Here is a 20,900-nt window from a genome sequence, read left to right as displayed (position 1 = left end):
AAGAGTGTCAAGGTCATGAGAGACTGAAGAACAGTCAGAGAGTGGAGGAGGCTAAGGAGACATGACAACTAAATGCAAAGTGGATCTTGAGTTGGATCCTGGAATGCAAAAAGGACATTAGTGAAATGCTGATGGAATCTGAATAAAGTCTACAATTGAGTTAATAGTAAAAATAAATAAATAAATAAATAAATAAATAAATATAAAAAAAAAAAGAATACAGTGCTATATATGGTGAGAGAAAAAAAGAAAATGTCTGAAAAGAACATTATCAAAATATCAATCTCCACATGGATATTGCTTCAACTCTCTTCTAATATTCAATATTTTGACTTTTCTTTATAATCATAAGCAAAACAATAAGTCTGTTTTTGTTTAGAGAAGAAAACCCTACATATAAGAACTATACACTGTTCAAAATAGCAAAAGAGTGGAACATAGTGGGACAACAGAAGATTTGAAGTGTTACCCAAGTTCAGATACTGCCAGTCTAACAGCATGCAGTGGGCAAAGGTCCTTTCAGTCCTGGTCAAACAGGAGTTATCACAATCAGTCGTTTCAGACTGTGTGGAGAAAGTCAACTCTCTCCCAGAGCTGTTGAGGCATCAAACCTTCTATTCAAGGTTTGCAGCTTAGCAACCACTCTCCTCAATGATTTGTTCCTTCACATTTCACCTGTGTCTAATGACGTTCAGTCAAACACCTGTGTAGTGCTCTACTGTTTCCATACAGAAATTCATACCCACTCAAGTCAGCAGATGGATCACGATAAAGAATCTTCCAGGTAAGATCGCAGATTGGGCACAAGTCTAATTTCTACCCTCTCAGAGACCTATTAAAATAACAGAATATAAAAGAGAAAACCCTCCCCCATTTAGATGCTGAAAACGAGAGAAGTAAGACAGTCTGCACATCAAAACAGAAGCATTTCTGCTGCACATGGAGCAGAGGGCATCAACTGAAGGAAGGAGAAAACAGCTCCTCTGGAAAGGAAATGAAGGAGATGCGGCAGAAGCCTACTGATACGCCCATTTCGAGGAGGCAAGAATTGGAAGAAAGGAGTACACGCAGCTTATCCAGACCTGCTACAGCAAATCTGAAAGCATTCATCCCGGACTGCTTGGATATATCCTGGGGCGGTAAAGCCATGCTCCCTGCCCACACATCACGGTGACGCCTGCTTCTGGGAATGATTAGACAAAGTGTCCCTACCTAGCTTTGTGGTACCATACCGAAGACACAAGAGGGAGTCACTGAAATAAAGAGACTAAACTGAAAATGACATTTCAGTAAATTTAAATGTTGTTCCACCAATAACTAATCTGGACTGAATCCATTTGAGTGCTAAAAAAACATATATATTTAAAAAGGACTAGCTATGAAATAGCTAGATAGTCATGAAGATAAAGCCATGTAAGGTCAAAAAAGACAAATGAAAATACAAGCAATAGTTGCCAAATTTAACATTTCAATAGGGGCAAGGAATATTTGATTGGATATTCAGAAGGTGAATTAAGAAAGTAGAGCAAAGTGAAAGGAAGAATCCTAAAGCACATGAGAAGATGCTAAAAGGCTTAGCAGATAAAAGTAAACATATACAAGCATATAAAGTAAACAGGAAGAGAGAACCAGAAAACCCACTCCACTTACAATATGGATCCAAGAAGTAAGGAAAATGGGGGAAAAAATAATCAAAGAAATAACAGTGCAGCTCTCCTGATCCAAACTGGTTTCCCTTCTCTCATAGAGTAAAATCAAAACCGCTGCACAGCCCACAAGGATGTCCACAGTGTGGCCACTGCTTCTTCTCTGACCTGCCACCCATTGTTCGCTCATTGGGCCCAACTGCAAGGGTGCCTTCATTCATGGATCCCACCAAGCACATGCCCTGCTGAGAGACCCTGCCCTGCTCATTCCCTAACCTGCTCACCCACTTCCTCCTGGTCTCCCTGACACTCAGCCCTTGCATGAGCTCCCCAGGGACCCCTTCTTCCACCTTCCTGCTCTACTTGTCTTCACAGCACTCTCCTTCAGAGAACACACTATGTGTTAGTGGATTAACTTATTTTACGCCTCTTCTCAATTACCCCATAAGGACAGGCACACTGTCTATTTTGTTCCCTAGTGCAGTGGTTCTGGATATGGCCTAAAGGGGCATTGGATGTCTGGACACATTTTTTGCTTCCAGACACAACTTGAGGAGAGAGGGGATGCTATTGGCATCTAGTTGACAAGGGCCAGAAATGCGGCTAAACATCGTACAGTGCACAGGGAGGACTCCCACCACAAAGAGTATCCAGTTCAAAATGTCCATAGTGCTGAGGTGGAGAAACTCTGCCTTATGGTATCTCTAGAGTGTAATAGGTGCACAGTAAATATTGTGGATAGATGGATGAAGGAATGGAGGAATGGTTGGAAAAATGAACTGAAGATAACTTTCCTGAGCTGAACAGAGACTATGAAGGTTGAGAAACATAACGGATCATTAATATAAAATGGAGAAAAACAAATATATTTCTACAGATATTTTGGTGCTTTTTAATTCCAAGTTGTGTTTTTTAAAGGATATACATGAAGGAAAGGGAAAAAGTTACCAGTAAATAAAATAAACAAATACATAAAAATGAGGCTCAGACTCCTCTGGCCACTCACTGCCCAAGGAAGCTGTTGATGTCTACAGAGCTTTGTGGAGAACAACTGAGACCAATGTATTTTATTTCCAGTTACCTGTTGTCATGCATGACCATGTAGAGAGGAGTAGAGTGTTTCAGCTCTCAAGAAGAGGAATTATTCACATGTACCCCAGTGAAATGAGGGATAACTCAAATCAAATCATTCAGAATTGGGAGGAGTAGACATAATTGATTGGCTCAGAGCAATAATATCTGTGAAGTATAGAGTTGTATAACTAAGCATTGTTGACATGCAAATGAAACTTAATGCAAATGCAAAAAGTAACCCTTGCACCAAAAAACTACACAAAATCAAAATAAAATCTACATATGTAATTATAGCAGCAAAAATATTCTTAAAATATTCAACATCTAATAATAATTACACTATTTTTCCTACTTAAGTAGAAAACAATTGCAATAATAATTATTGCCAGTATGGTGGAATACAAGGAAATAGGCACTCATATACTCTTGTGATGAAAATATAACTTAGTATGAACTGCCTGGAGGGCAATTAGGCAGCACAAGGAGAAAGCCTCAAAAAATAGCATACACTTTGATGAAGGAGTTTTATTTCTAGCAATTTGTCCTAAGGAATCAATCACAGATGTTTAAAAAGATGCATGTGCAATACTGTGCTTTGCAGCATAATTTATAATAGTGAAAAATTGGAAACAATCTAAATGGCTGCCAATAAGAAATTGGTTTTTAAAATATGGAACATATAAACTATGATGAAATTCAAGAGAGTGATTAGCAGACATGTGCGAGAATACCAAATGAAATAGGAAAAAAGAATCATGAGAAAAGTAAGCTCAAAATTATGGGTAGTGTGACCCAAATTCAGTTAAAATATGTGAAAATATAATGCCAATTTTTATATGTGTAAAATATGTGCAAAGAAAAGGGTTGAAATTAAATTTAGCATTGTTATTGGTGAGTCTCTAAGTCAATGTTGCAAAATAAGAGTGAAGTGGAAAGGCTTTCCCTGCCAGTTGTGAAGACATATTACAAAGTCTTGCTAAAATACATATATTTATTGACAATCACGAACAGTCTAATAGGCCAATAAAGAAGAATAGATAAGCCAGAGATTGACTTACATGTATATACAAATTTCACATTTGGTAAAGATGCCACCAGAATTAAATGGAGAAAAGATGGGTAGTTTAAAATAATGTTGAGAAAATTCGTTCACTTAATAGAAAAAGATAAAGATGATTTCCGACCTAATGTCATCTATAAGGTAAACCATGGCTAAATCTATAATAACCAAAGCAGCATGGTGCTGGTATAAAAATAGACACATAGATCAATGGAACAGAATAGAGAATCTGGAAATGAAGCCACACACCTACAACCAACTGACCTTTGACAAAGGTGACAAAAATATGCAGTAAGGGAAAGGACACTCCATTCAATAAATGGTGCTGGGAAAATCAGCTAGCCATATGCAGAAAAATAAAACTGGATCCCCATCTCTCAACATATATAAAAGTTTACTCACGATCGATTAAAGGCTTAAACATAAGATCTGAAACTATGGACATCTTAGAAGAAAATCTAGGAAAAACTCTTCTGTATATTGGCCTTGGCAAAGAATTTATGGCTAAGTCCTCAAAAAGAAACACAACAAAAATAAACATAGACGAATGGGACTTAATTAAACTAAAAAACTTCTGCACAGCAAAAGAAATGATCAACCAAGTAAACAGACAAGCTACAGAATGAGAAAAAATATTTGCAAAGTATGCATCTGACAAAGGGCTAATATACAGAATCCACAAAGAACTTACACAACCCAATAAGACCAAAAAATAAATAAATGAATCAAATAACCTGATTAAAAAGTGGGCAAAGAATGAACAAACACTTTTCAAAAGAAGACATCCAAGCAACCAACAAACATGAAAAAATGCTCAATGTCACTAATCATTAAAAAAATTCAAATTAAAACCACAATAAGATACCGTCGCACACCAGTCATAATGGCTATTATTAAAAAGTCAAAAAACAACAGATGCTGGCAAGGACGTGAAGAAAAGGGAATACTTATACACTGTTGGTGGGAATATAAATTAGTACAACCTCTATGAAAAGCAATATAGAGATTTCTGAAATAACTAAAAATAGAACTACTCTTCAATACAGCAATCTGTTACTGGGTATATACCCAAAAGTAAAAAAATACATTCTATCAAAAAGGAACCTGCACTCACATACTTATTAGAGCACTATTTACAATAGTAAAGACATGGGCATCCACCTGTGTCTATCAAACGGATAATCAGATTTAAAAAATAGGGCATACACGCACACATTATGGAATACTACTTACCCATTAAAAAAGAATAAAATTATGTCTTTTGCCTCAACAAGATGGAGCTGGAAACCATCGTGCTAAGTGAAATGACCCAGAAACAGAAAGTCAAAAAACACGCTTTCACTTACAGTGGGAGCTAAACAACAGGTACACACAGACAAACAGAGTGGAGTAATAGACATTGGAGACTTCAAGAGGTAGGAGCAGGAGAAGGGGATTGGGGAAGCAATACTGCCTACTGAGTGCAATGTATACTATTTGGGTGATGGATATGTTAAAAGCCCAGACTTCATCACACTACACAATACATCCATGTCACATTTGTACCTCTAAATCCATAATTTGTTAAAAAGATTAAAGGTAAAGTCTGTATTTAAAAAACTAAAAAAAGACTCAAATATAAAAGTAAATTTTCAAAGTTAATAGAAAATACTGTAGGAGAAAACTTGTGAACATAAAGAGGAAGAACACTGATTAAAGAAAACTTCAAAAGTACACATAACCAAAACAATAGTGAATTTGATAATACATAAGTTAATAAGTTATCTTTTTTTTTTTTTTTTTTTTTTGAGACAGAGTTTTGCTCTGTCGCCCAGGCTGGAGTGTAGTGGTGCAATCTCGGCTCACTGCAAGCTCCGCCGCCTGGGTTCAAGCCATTCTCCTGCCTCAGCCTCCCGAGTAGCTGGGATTACAGGCTCGCGCCACCACGCCCAGCTAATTTTTTTATTTTTAGCGGAGACGGTGTTTCACCGTGTTAACCAGGAAAGTCTGATCTCCTGACCTCGTGATCCACCCACCTCGGCCTCCCAAAGTGCTGGGATTACAGGCTTGAGCCACCGCCCCGGCCAAGTTATCTTTATTTTTAACACTTTTATTGAGATATAATTGATATAGGAAGAACTGCACATATTTAATATGTGCATTTGATGAGTCTGCACTTAAGCAAGCACTTATAATGCCATCACCACAAGGTAACAGACATTTCTAATACCTCCCAAAGTTGCTTCGTGTCCCTTTGTTTGCTTTCGTGGTAAGAACACGTGACATGAACTCCACTCATATAACACATTTTGAAGTGCACAATATCATGTTGTCAGATATAGACATTATATTGTACAGCAGATCTCTAGAACTCATTAAGCTTGCATAATTAAAACTTTAGGCCCATTCAACAAGACTTATAGAAAAATTTCAAATTGAGAAAAGATAATTCTAATGCCCGAAGTGAAAAGGATTAATATCTAGAAAAGGCCGCAAAATCCTGCAAAAATAAGAGAACCATTACTCTACATTAAAAATGGGTAAAGAAGATAATTTTCAGAAAAGAAAATCTCAAAGTAAAAAAAAAGAAGAAAGAAAAGGGGCTCAAATTCAACAGAAATCAGGGAAATACAAATTACAGCAAAAATGATACATCATTATACACAAATTAAATTCAGAAAATTTAGAGAGCTGGAAAATGTCAAGTATTAGCGGGAAGAGAGGTGTATAGATGCAAACTCGCTTGCTCTGCTGGAAAGAATGTAGACTAGTGCAGACATTTGAGAGAGCAATTTGGCAGTGTTGAGTCCAACTTAAAATATTCATAATATAATCTGCAAAATGTGTACTCATTGGTTTAGTTCCTGAGGATATTCTCATACAAATGGATAAGAGAAATGTTAGTAAAGCTAGAAAAGGGCTATACCCCATTGCCAATTATGGTTATCCAGTTAGTGCTTCAAAAACACAAAATGTTTCAATGTAAAATGATGGAGAAATATTTAGGCAAATGCAACCAAAATGATACTACTGTGGCAATAATCATAGCAAACAAAAGAGAATCTAAGACAAAGTACATTTGTAAACATGAAGTGTCAATACATATGAGAAAGACTCCATAGACAATTAGATAAAACCATTGTAAACTTGTGTACATGGTATAATATAAAATCAGAATATGCAACAAAACTTTGACTCTTTAAATATTCCAACAAATAAAACACTAACCTAAATGATTTTACAAGTGATTTTACCAAAGCTTCAAGAAAAAGATAAATTCAGAGACTAGAAAAGTGAGAATATTCCCATTTATTTCATGTCATATGAATATGGTTTCAGCCAGATCTAGGTTGAATTTCCAAATCTGACAAGTAGTAGGTTGGAACTCTGGAATAATTTACCTAACCTGTACAATTTCCTCATCATACATTCAACAAATATTTATTTGGCACATATGACATAATTCTAAGTAGTAGAGACACAGTAGGGAACAAAACAGACAAAAGCCCTGATCTTCGTGGAGGTGATGGGGGAGTCATGTGCACATCTACGGAATGAGCATCCAAGCAAAAGCCACATGTGTAAGAGCCCCTGGAGGGGAGCAGGGCAGAATCAGGCATGTCACCAATAGGAATGGCAAGAGAGTATTAGGACATGAGGTCTTGCAAGGTTTGCCCTTGGTAGCCATTGGCCTTTCATTTGTATTCTAAATAAAACAATTATCCACTAGAGAGCTTTGAGCAGAGAATGAACATGGTCTGGTTTCGTTTTTAACAAGATTATGCTGGCAGCTGTGTTTTGGATCGCCTGTAGGGGACCAAAGATGATAGGAGAGAGTCCAGTAATCCAGGCAGGAGATGACAGTGGCTTGGAGAAGAGGGATGGCAGAGCAGGTAATGAATGGTTGTTAACCTCTGGGTGTATTTTCATAGAGCGGTTGATTAGACTGACTGACGGATCGCTTGCCTGGTAGAAGTGACAAAATAGAGTCAATTACTCCAAGGTTCTTGGCATGAGCAAATGGAATTTCTTTTAAATGATAGGGAGGGCTGTGAGAGGAGTTGTTTAGGGAAAATGGTCTGAAGTTCAGTTGTGAACATTTGGAAATGCCTATTACTCATCCAAGTGGAGATTCGAGTTGGCTATTGGGTAGAGAATTCTAATACAAATTTGAAATGTGATCAATATCAATAGTGCATGTAGATGATATTTAAAGCCAGAAGGCTACATGAGATCATTGAAGAAGTAAAATACAATCAAGAAGAGAAGGAATCCAAAGACCGAGCCCTAGGCTGCTCCAGGAGATAAACAGAAGCCAGCTGACTGGATCCTGATGGAAGAGGCTTCTAAGGTAGGAGGGAAACCAAGCGAACACAAGGGTCGAGATAAAATTATGAGAAAAAATTGAAAGAGGTTGATATCATCTAATTCAAAGGATTATGAACACCCTGAGACAAGTAAAGTACATGATGGGCTTTCCTCCCTCTTTTATTCCACACACAGAGCCCCATGGAGATTGCTTACTAGATAGATAGATAGATAGATAGATAGATAGATAGATAGATAGATAGATAGATAGATACATAGATAGATAGATAGATAGATAGATAGATAGATAGATAGATAGATAGATAGATAGATAGATAATAAATTCTATATAATGAGATGGAAAGTAAGTACAATTGTTTAATAAATTATTGTGATTTATTGGCAGTATGTATCTAGAAAAAAATTCTACATATCTTTGTTTTGCTTTGTTTTGATGCCACTTTTTATTTTTATTATACTTCAAATTCTGGGATACATGTGCAGAACGTGCAGGTTTGTTACATAGGTATACACATGCCATGGTGGTTTGCTACACCCATCAACCCATCACCTACATTAGGTATTTCTCCTAATGCCATCCCTCCCCAGCCCCCGACCCTGCTACAGGCCCCCATGTGTGGTGTTCCCTTCCCTGGGTCCAAGTGTTCTCATTGTTCAACTCCCACTTACGAGTGAGAACATGCGGTGTTTGGTTTTCTGTTCCTATTAATTTACTGAGAATGATGGTTTCCAGCTTCATTCATGTCCCTGCAAAGGATATGAACTCGCCCTTTTTATAACTGCACAGGATTCCATGGTATATATGTGCCACATTTTCTTTATCCAGTCTATCATTGATAGGCATTTGGGTTAGTTCCAAGTCTTTGCTATAAACTACACATATCTTTGAATAATTAGTTTCACCTCTCAGAATTAACTCATATTTTGAAGAATAATTACATGTAAAATATTCTTATTTTACTATTATATATCAAAGGACAAACATAAGTGACCAAAAATCAAGGAATTGTTAAATAAATATGGGATATTCACTCAAAAGAATTAAAAGTGATTATTGTAAATACTCTACTAAATCTGGGAAAAACTGACATAATTGAAAATGTAAAAGCCCTGGTAATATAAAGAGAATTGGGTTGATGATTAGCACTATGTAAAAAATATACAAACAAAAGATTAAGAAAGAAATTGAGTGGTGTTCAAATGTCAGGAGGGTTTCTGTTAAAATAATGCAAATACAGATGTCCTTTTTTTTTTTTTTTTTTTTTTTTTGCTTCCCTCTCCTATAATAGTTTACCAGGTTGTATTTCTATAGCTGAGACAATAAAATCTCACATGACTTGAAAATTAAAATTCATTATTAGATTTTTTTAAATACCATGATGAAGAGATGTTTTCAGTGATTATGTGGCGTAGCAATTGAGCCTAGGTTACACCTCACAGGAAAAGCTGTATAATAAAACCAATGAAAACAACATGAAAATAATTTCCTCACAAATCAGTATAAAGGCCCAACTGTGGTTCTTCAATTCTACAAAGTCAAGAATATGCTGACAGAATGAAATCTCAAAGCAAATACTAGCTTGTACATGCACATGTTACACATGAAACACCTGCTGGGGAATCCATGGCAGAGCAGCAGCTGGAACCTGGGGATGTTCTGTCTCCAGGTTGGTAATTTGCTCTGTTGTCTCTAGCCCCAGTGGAAAGCTTGAGCAAAACTTATACAATCTACATTTCCAATATAAAATTAAATGGACTTCAGATGCTGGCATATATTTAGCTAACTAAAGGGTAAAATTTCTGATTTATTTACATAAATAATTAAAAACAGAATAGTAACAAGATTGAGAGAAGATGATGAAAGAGAAAGAAAGGGATAATGGAATCCAATTTCATACCTGGTGTTCTCAGAAACTTCACAACCACTAAAATTATCCTAATTTTACCTTAAAACTTGTGTTCACTTGATTTCCTTCCTACCTTTGTAGTCTCTTCCTTCAGAAGAAATCAGCTATTTCCTATTTATCTCCTGTTATTGACAGCACTTCTTTTTTTGTAACTGAAAATAGCAACACCAAAAAGTATCAGATAAAGTCAAGCAAAAATACAAGTCCATGTATGACTTAAAATCTACCTGTGAAAAAACAATATAATAGTTCTTATTAAGTCCATAGTTTACAGTAAGCTCCAGCTTAGCTGGCAGTTGTTCTATTAAATAGAAATATGAACAAGGAACAGGAAAAAGTAGGTAGTAAGTGTGCATCCTAGAGGTAGGTTTACCATCATTAATTTTTCCAGATTGGAAAGTGACCACCACAGGGAATGCCTCTAGAATATTTTAGGACTCAGCTTTCTACTACCAATGTTTCTTTTCTTTCTATTTAAGTGTCTGGGAATAGAAGATTAAAGGAATGACAAGTGTAAAATTTACAATGAGTGACTTCAGGAAGAATTACATTCGATTTTTAAATAAAGGAAAACTAAAGATTTTCCTCTATTGAGGACAGAAAACCATTAGTTGAGTATAGTAAACAGTATTTGCGGTTTAGTGGGAAAGAATTTTAATATTAGGATTTGCTCCCTGGTCAAACCCCTGTATCTTGTTACAATAAACAAGAAAAATGATTGCGGATAGTGTAAATAGAAAAAAAAAGTCTTTAGAAGGATATCAAGTACAGCAAAATCATCAAGAAGCCTAGAAAAAGAGGGTCACAAAAGAACAGAAATCTGGGTAGCTTCCGGGATCTTGAGAGTAGGAATTTAATAATGATAGTAATAATAATAATTGCAACAATAACAATAATAATGATAGATTTTATCTGTTGAGAGAACACTATGTAACAATATTATAGTAAGCACTGTACCTGAATTAAGTAATTTAATTCTCACAATTAGTCTAGGGGGTAGTTATTATTATTCCATTCTGATAAAAGAAAATGGAGACATAATAAGAATCATCTTGCCAAAAATTAAAGTGACAAGTGGTAAGTGGCAGGAAGTCTCACTCACAAGCCATCGTTGTTATCCACAACAACTTAGTTCCTTTCAGTGCTGTAAACCAAAGAACTGATTGGCTGTAACTACTTTTTCCATCCTATCACTGCATTCTAGGTTCAAAGTCACAGGGGCACACTGGAACCTGCAGTCTAGGGATCTGACCCCTTACCCCTATTTTCACACCAACCTCTAGAGGTTACACTACATCTGATACACACATGATTACCTGTGTATATTTACACACACATTTATACACACATGATATGTATATCATTCTTTCTCTAGAATAATGTATTCATGGTTTCTGGATAATAGATTCACTCTTTCCTAAAGAAATTTGATTCTCATACGCGCAAAGGGCTAGGAAATGGTGCACACCAAAATCTAACCCCATCTAGCTATGCCTAGAATGTGACCAGGAATAAAGTGAAGAGTTAAGGCAGAAAAACCCAGATTCCGCAGGTTCCTTGTCCACCAAACCCTGGCCATTATGCTTTACAAAGACATTTCGTCCTAGGTTCAGAATACCCCCACACTGTATGATTATCCCCACTTCTCAGTGAAGACATTGTATTTGGAGAGGAAAAGAGGCTGCCCAGGATGACACAGCCAGTCAGTGGCCACAGCGTGAGTTCTACCCAGTGTTCTCAGCTTCCCAGGTTCAGACTGCTCCTCCTCAAGGCTGGCTGTGTGTGCATCTGTCAGCAGTCATAGAAAATCAGTGTGATACACTGTTGGTGGGGCAGTTGGGGTATCTTCTACAGAAGGCTGCAGCTCCAAATCTAACTCCCTGTTTTAATCTCTGCTTCAGAGAGAGAAGCTGGTGAAACCATCACAGAGCCACACTTTTGTACTTAATCCAGATGGTCCTGAAAGATCGGTGGAACTGGTGAGAGCAAGCAAATTGGAACCAACTACGTTTAACGAACCAGTCACATTTGTTGCTCTGTTCCTCCAGCTTCCTGCCCTTGCTCTTGGTGCCCAATGCTTGCTCTATCACACTTCGATTACTTTGATTACTTCTGAGACTTCTGAGTTGTATTAATATTTCACTTTATCTCTCAATTCTACTTGTGAAACTGCTTTTAGATTATAGCATGTCCACACAGACACAAGCTAAAATTCAAAATTCAAGAAAAAAAAAAAAAGCATCTGTAAAAGTTTCTGCATCAAAGATCCCACCCACCGAGGTAAAAAGGGATGTGCAATTAAAGATCTAATTCACAGGGCAAATCCAGCTGAGAGCAGAGGAGGGGCGGCTGGTGGAGGGTTTCAGAGGAAATGTCTGAGTGGATTTCCACACGGCCACACAGTGAAAGCAAAATAAGCCAAAGCCAGCCATCTGCACTTGAGAGGATGATACTGACTCCAAGCCAGGAAAGAGTGGGAAAAAAAAAGCAATAAAACGCTGAAAACCGTGGAAGTAAACCATTCAAATTGGGCTTATAGACCAAACTGCATTAGGTCTAAAGTACATCTTTTTCTCTTGTCTCAATTTCATTCTCCCTCTGGCCTTGAAGTTAGGCTTTTAAATTTTAACCATAATTAGATATTTTCACTACATTTTCTATAATCTAATTTTTCCACAGTTCTTTAAAGCTCTTAAAAAATGTTTCCCCATATACTGCAGTTAAAAGAAAACCACATGCAACCTCTTCCCACCTACTGACACACAGCTCTACAAGGCAATGTACAAACTATGCCAGTACGACACTGGGCTCACATGAATGCGCCACTGGAATTGCGGGATGTGGGATCCCAGGGAGCGTCCCTGTCAGTGATGCTGTACTGTGTGTAGCCTTTCCATTATCTCTTCAGTGTATCCTGCCTGCTGCCAGCTTGCCCACCCTAAAGGTAAAGCACATGCAGCCAACTCAGGACTCCACAAATGCGCTCTGTGTTCTCCAAATGTAGCAGCTTCAGGGTCCAAGAAGCCTCACCTTTAGCTCCTTCCAATTCAGAGAGGGAGACCCAATGCCCCCCACCCCCAGTGTAGAGCAGCGTCTCCCACTAGCTGAAGTCAACGACGTGATTTATTCGCATTTTCGTAATCGTTGCTTCAAACATTTATCCCCTCTCCTCACTCCAATCCCTTCCTTCTCTGCCATCTCCTTCACACATCTGTTTACTCCACAACATTCCCAAGGTGGTTGGGAGTTCTGATCACTGTCTTCATCTTAACAGTTTTCCAAGATCATTAGCCCCTTCCAAATAAGGAGAGTATCTAGAACAGAACTATTCAATAAAAATACACTGAGTGCCACATAGGTCATTTTAACTTTCCAGTAACCACACTGAAAAAAAAAGAGAGAAGAGATAAATTGATTTAAATGACATATTTTATTGGACTCAATATATTGAAAATACCATCCTGTTAATACGTGATTCTAGTTACATTCCTAGTGCCCAACAGTGACGTGTGGCTAGTGGTTGACATATCTGTCAGGGAAGACTTAGAAGATAATGAACCCTCGCTATGTGGGAGGGACTTCTGTTACATTATTTCACAGGTATTATTCATTCCACTTCACCATGAGAAAATTGAAAGTCAGTGAAGCTGTGCAGCCTGCTCAACCTTACACAGCTTGTAAACTCTAGAATTAAAACTAGATCTATCTGACACCAAAAGACATGTTTTTTCTACCTCTCTATACGCCCCCCTACTTCCAAAAGAAGACTGTAGTCCCTCGGCCAGCTACTTCAAAGATGCAAAAGCCATGGGACTTTATTCCCTTCAGGCACAAACTATGTGCCAACCACCACCACTTCCTCCAACCCCTCTGCTCCTGACACACATATGCATACACACGGAGAGAGAAACAGGGAGACCTTAACCTCTATAAGTTTATACCAGCCAAACTCAGATGCACTCTCAGAGCTCCTTGACAAGTTTGTTCTTTCACCTTGGTTTCTTTACGTGTCTTAATTTTTCTTAATACCCTTTAAAGCCAGTGTTACGTGGCTTATTTTTCCAACACTCTACTTGAACATTTTTGGAGGTCTCTGGTCATCCTTTTATACCAAACAAAGTGGTCATTTTTCTGTCTCCAGTCTCACGGGGGACTCTTTTCACTCTTGAAGATCAATTTCATGTTTTTTTAACCTCCACTATAAGAAATGTGTTGTAATACACATTAGTTGGCATTTTTGCTAACTTGTTATTCACAGGAAGTTCTTATGTCCACAGGAAGATACTTACTATACTTCTAACTCAATTTCTTTTAGCTGAAACCAGACCAATTATAGATATATCATAAGATTTCTGTTTTAAAAATATATATTCCCCACATTTTAGTGGAAAATATTTACTAGCCTGCTTTGGTTTCTAGCCACTCATTTAGAGAACACTCTAAATGAGGCTTCACTGGCAGATTGTCTAAATAAATAGCATGATCATTTCTAATCGTAAATGTAGCTATTTCAACTATGAATTCGTGACAGATGAATTTTGATAGAAAAACAAAAATATTGTTAAAATTTTCCCTAAAGCACAATATTTTTTAAAAAGAGTTACATATGTATATATTAGTAGTTTAAAATTTAAAGAGTATTCTTGCCTAGTATTTGATTGGTTGAGTTTAGCCTAATGACTATCTCATTAATCACTCTCTTCAGCCCTGTGTTCTCAGTAAGGGCAGAAACTCTTAGGTTAACAGGAAACCTACATAATTCTCAACAGAAGCACCTCATGTTCAATGTCCTGTCCTTATTCTTCCTGAGAAAAGTGCATGATCATCTTTACATATGCTGCTATCCAGTTCAAAATACCACTGTATTTTCATCAACTCAGTGACTACCCAGGATAATGCATCTATGTCTTCCAAAGGCCAGTGTTTCCTCTGAATTTTTATTTGCATATAGCTTATGGTTTTGCTCACATTAACTTTTCTATGTCTCACAACTTCAATCTAAATTTCTCTAATTTTTTAAGTCACTTCTTTCCTTCCCGAAGACCTTCTAAGTGTTTTGCTACTTTTAAATAAAATCTGTATATATTTAAGGTGTATGACATGTTTTGGTATAAGTGTACATATATGAAATGATCACCACAGTCAAGCAAATTAACATATCCTTCTCACGTGGTTACCTTTTTTTTGTATTTTCTTATTATTATTATTATACTTTAAATTCTAGGGTACATGTGCACAATGTGGTTTGTGCATAGGTATACATGTGCCATGTTGGTTTGCTGCACCTATCAACTAATCATTTATATTACGTATTTCTCCTAATACTATCCCTCCCCCAACCCCCACCCCCAACAGGCCCCATTGTGTGATATTTCCCGCCCTGTGTCCAAGTGATCTCATTGTACCTTTTTTTCTTTTTTTGTAGTAAGTGCACCTGAAACCTAAAATCTCCAGCATACAATATAGAATTATAAACTCTAGCCATTATATTGTGCATTATATCTCTACACAAGTTCATCCTACATAACTGCACCATATCTCCTCATTTCCTTCACCTCTCCACCCCTCTGAGGGACCATCATTCTACTACCTGCTTCTAAGAATTTGACTTTAGATTCTGCACATAAGTGAGACCATGCGGTGTTATTCTTTCTGTGTCTGGCTTATTTCTCTTACCACAATATCCTCCAGGTTCATTCATATTGTCACAAATGGCAGGGTCTCATTTGTTTCTAAGGCTAAATAATATACCACAATTTCTTTATCTATTCATCTGTTGATGGGCACATAAGTTGTTTCCACGTCTTGGCTATTGTGAATAATGATGCAACGAACATGGGAATGCAGACATCTCTTCAAGTTACTGATTTCATTTTGGGGATTATGTACTCAGAAGAATGATTGCTGGATCATATAGTAGATTCTATAATGTTTTCCGTAATCATTGCACTAATTTACATTCCCACCCTCAGTGTACAATCTTTTCTCCACACTCACACCAACACTTACCTCTCATCTTTTTGATAATTGCCATCCTAACAGAAATGAGGTGGCATCCTATTGTGGTTTTGATTTGCATTTCCCTGATTATCAGTAACATTGAGCACCTTTTCATGTCCCTGCTGGCCATTTATATGTCCTGTTTAGAAAAGTGACTATCCAAGTTCTGTGCCCATTTTTTAATTGAGTTATTTGGAGTTTCTGTTTGTTTGTTTGCTATTTAGTTGTGTGAATTTCTTATATATCTTAAATATTAACCCCTTATTAGATATATGGTTTAAAAATATTTCTCTTTATAGGCTGCCTTGTCATTTTGTTGGTTGTTTCCTTTACTGTGCAAAAGCTTTTTAGTTTGAAATCGTCCGACTGATTTATTTTTGCTTTTGTTGCAAAAAGAGAGTTTGGTGTCATATTAAAAAAAAACAAAAAAAAACAAAAAAAAACATTGCCAAGACCAAGGTCATGAAGCTTTTCCCTTACATTTTTTTCCAGAAATTTATGATCTCAGGTATTATGTTTAAGTCTTTATTTTGAGTTTACTTTGTGTGTATTGAAAGGGCCAAATTTTACTCTTTTGTATGTGAATACCCAGTTTTACCAACATCATATATTGAACAGACTACCCTTCCCCCATTGTGTATGTTCATTGCCATTGTTAAAAAGTAGTGGACCACTTGTGGTTTGGTTCATTTCTGGGCTATTCTGTCCCATTGGTTTATGTGTCCATCTACATGCCAGTACCATATTTTTTTGATTACTATTGCTTTGTGACATAATTTGAAATCAGGAAGTTTGATGCCTCCAGCTTTGTTCCTTTTGCTCAATATTGCTTTATCTATTTGGGGTTTTTTCATAGTCCCACACATATTTAAGAACTGTTTTTTCTCTTTCTGTGGAAAATGTCATTGGGATTTTGATAGAGTTTACATGAAATCTGTGGGTTGCTTTGGGTTAGTGTGGACATTTTAACAATATAAATTATTTCAATCCATGAACATAAGACTTGTGTCTTCTTCAATTTCTTTAATCAATGTTTTACCACCTTTTGTGTAAAATCTTTCACTTCTTTGATTAAATTTATTTCTAAGCATTTTATAGATGCTATTGCAAATGGGGAATTGTTTTCTTGATTTCTTTTTCAGTTAAATTGTTGTTGGTTTAAAGAAAGACAACCAGGACATAGGCATGGGCAAAGATTTAATGACAAAGCCATCAAAAGCAATTGCAACAAAAGCAAAAATAGACAAATGGGATTTCATTAAAGAGCTCCTGCACAGCAAAGAAACTACCAGCAGAGTAAATAGACAATCTACAGAATGGGAGAAATTTTTGCAAACTATGCATCTGACAAAGGTCTAATATTCAGCATCTATAAGGAACTTAAACAAATTTATAAGAAAGAAACAAACAACCCCATTAAAAAGCAGGCAAAGGACACGAATAGACACTTCTCCAAAGAAGACGTGCACGTGGTCAACAATCATATGAAAAAAACCTCAACATCACTAATCATTAGAGAAAGGCAAATCAAAACCAGAATAAGATATCATCTCACACCCATCAGAATAGTTATTAAAAAGTCAAAAAATAACAGATACTGGCGAGGTCGTGAAGAAACGAAACACTTATATTCTGTTGGTGGGACTGTAATTTAGTCTAACCATTGTGGAAGACAGTGTGGCTATTCCTCAAAAACCTAAAGACAGAAATACTACTTGAAAAAGCAATCCCATTACTGGGTATATACCCAAAGGAGTGTAAATCATTCTGTTATAAAGATACATGCACGTGTGTGTTCATTGCAGCACTATTCACTATAGCAAAGATATGGAATCAACCTAAATGCCCATCAGTGATAGACTGAATAAAGAAAATGTGGTACATATACACCATGGAACACTATGCAGCCATAAAAAATAATGAGATCATGTCCTTTGCAGGGACATAGATGGAGCTGGAGGCCATTATCCTCCGCAAATTAATGCAGGAACAGAAAAACCATACACCACATGTTCTCACTCATAAGTAGGAACTAAATGATGAGAACACATGAATACATAGAGAGAAACAACACACACTGGGGCTTTTCAAAAGGTGTAGGGTGAGAGTTGGGGGAGGATAAGGAAAAATAACTAATGGGTACTAGGCGTAATACCTGGGTGATGAAATAATCTGTACAACGAACTCCCATTACACAAGTTTACCTATGTAACAAACCTGCACATGTATCCCTGAACTTAAAATAAAACTTAAAAAAAAGAAAGGCAACCAATTTTTGTATGTTGGTTTTGTATCCTGCAAGTCTACTGAAGTCATATATCAGTTATAGTAATTTTTTGTACAATCTTTAGGTTTTCTCTACATAGAGTCATGTCACCTGCAAACAAATAATTTTGCTTATTTTCTAATGTGGATGACTTTTTAAAAAATTCTTGCTTAATTGCCCTTGCTAGTAGTTCTAGTACTCTGCTGAATAGAAATAGTGAGAGTGGGCATTCTTACCCTGTACCAGGTCATAGAGGAAAAGCTTTCAGTTCTTCCCATTAATTATGATGTTACTATGAGCTTTTCATAAATGGCCTTTATTGTGTTAAGAAATTTTCATTCTAAACCTATTTTGTTGAGATTTTCTTATCATGAATGGATGTTAAACTTCATCAAATTCTTTTTCCACATGTGTTGAGATGATCATGTGGTTTTCATCTTTTATTCTATTAATGGGGTACATCTCATTGATTTATTTGCATATGTAAAGCTAATCTTGCATTTCATTTAAGTTCATTAAGTTCCACTTGGTCATGGGGTATAATCTTTTTGATGTGTTGTTGAATTCAGTTTGCTAGTATTTTCTTGAGGATTGTTGTATCTATGTTTATCAGAGGTATTGTCCTGTAGTTTTCTTTTCTTGCGGTGCTTTTGTACAACTTTGATATCAGGGTGATGCTGGCCTCATAAAATGAGCTTGGAAGCATTCCCTCTACTTTAATTTTCTGGAAGAGTTTAAGAAGGATTGGTATTACTTCTCCTTTGAATGTTTGGTAGAAGCAGTATAGTCCTGGGTTTTTCCTTATTGGGAGGTTTTTAAATTACCATGTCAATCTTCCTGTTTGTTATTGGTCTATTCTGGTTTTCTCTTGCCTCTCAATTCAATCTTGATAGGTTATGTGTTTCCAGCAATTTATCCATTACTTCTACATTATCCCATTTGTTGATATATAATAGTCATATAACAGGCCTTCTTTATGACCCTTTTTATTTCTAAGGCATCTGTTGTAATACGTCCTCTTTTATTTCTGAATTTGTGCATTTGAGAAAACCCTGATTTGAGTGATATTGTAGAAGGTCACTAACAGCCAATGGGCTTCTTTTCAGCCTTTGATTTGTTTTCACCCTGATTACCAAACTGTGTTTCTTTGTGTCCTCAGTGCCTTATTTAGTGCTTGGCACATAGTTGGTGCTCAGTAAATAGCTCTGGAATGAATCAGTAAATAAATGGGTAAGTGATTGACTGAATGAATAAGCTTGTGTGATACTTAAGTCTCTTACGTATCTTCTGAGATACTCAGCATTAAAGAATTTCATGGGCAAATGATTTTGAAATTATCCTTCATACCATCTTAAGACAATGCACACTGGCATAACTGACAAATCAGAGAAGGTGACCCTGAGTCAGTACGACTCAACCAGTAGGCTACTGGAACTAAAGACATAAGAATGCTACAGTGTCTTAAGCATATTAAAGGACAAACATGTGGAAGCTGTTAGTGGCACATTCATAGGAAGTCCATCCTATTCTCCACATCGGTGTCAGTGCACAGACGTAAATCACATCTCTTCCCTCCTCAAGATATGCCCTTATCTCTCTAGAGCACATAGAAGTTCCAACCACCCCTCTTCAAGTTAGTTTCAAGGCCTCTGCTTTCTGACCCAACCTATGTGTGAAGCATGGTACATGGAAGATCTGCGGTGCCATAGCTAAAGCAGCTAAGTTCCCTGGAACACATCTTACCCACTGATTGGCTCTCTGAACATTCACTTTCAGGCTCCACAGCTCACCCAGAGCCCAGAGAGCCAATCAGAGGGTAAGATGTGCTCATATTTGAAAGGTCTAGGTATGAAAGCATTAATTCATTTTTTTATTCACAGAGATAAACAGTATATGCATATAGTAGATCTCTCATATGGTACATTAGATTATATACATGGTATTTGCATGCAAGGAATATACATGTATATATGTATATGTTTATGGTACATATGTATATATGCATATAGAGTATATTCTTACAAGACAGGATATGCAATGAACATTCTTACAACTTCGTGTTTATTCTCATTTTCAAGATTAGACCGTTCTTTTTGACACTAGCAGGAACCCTAATAGATGCTATTTTAAAAGAAGCTGAAAACAGGAAAATCTGATTTGACCACACTATCATTTAATTCTTTTCCAGACAAAGGTTCTATTGATTTTAGTGTATGCAATGAACTGAACAATTCTAATATTCAGGTGATAATGAAACCATTGAAGAAATATATTGTGAAGTGTCAGAAGTTTGATCAATTCAAAACAAAAAGCTAAGCAATATAAAAATAAACTGTAGTCAAATCAGTCAGATTATAAGTTTCTTTCCCTCTGAGAGATAAGCCAGCCAAGAAAAAGTGTCCATTTTGTTTTTCAGAATTCAATTTATACACTGAAATATAAGTATTCTGATTGTTTTCTGTAATAGTCTCTCATGATGACCAACAACAGTAATACTGCCTATATCAGAGGATAGACAATGAGAGAGTTGAAGGAAGTATTCTTAAAAAAAATTACAAGAAAGGGCAGAGAGATAGTAAGAAGGAAAGAAGAAAAGAGAGGGACAGAGAGGCTTTCAACAAACAGAAATTGCATTTTTT

This window comes from Mandrillus leucophaeus, unplaced genomic scaffold (genome assembly GCF_000951045.1).
Source record: "Mandrillus leucophaeus isolate KB7577 unplaced genomic scaffold, Mleu.le_1.0 Scaffold647, whole genome shotgun sequence".
NCBI lineage: Eukaryota > Metazoa > Chordata > Mammalia > Primates > Cercopithecidae > Mandrillus > Mandrillus leucophaeus.
This window is presented reverse-complemented; position numbering follows the sequence as displayed.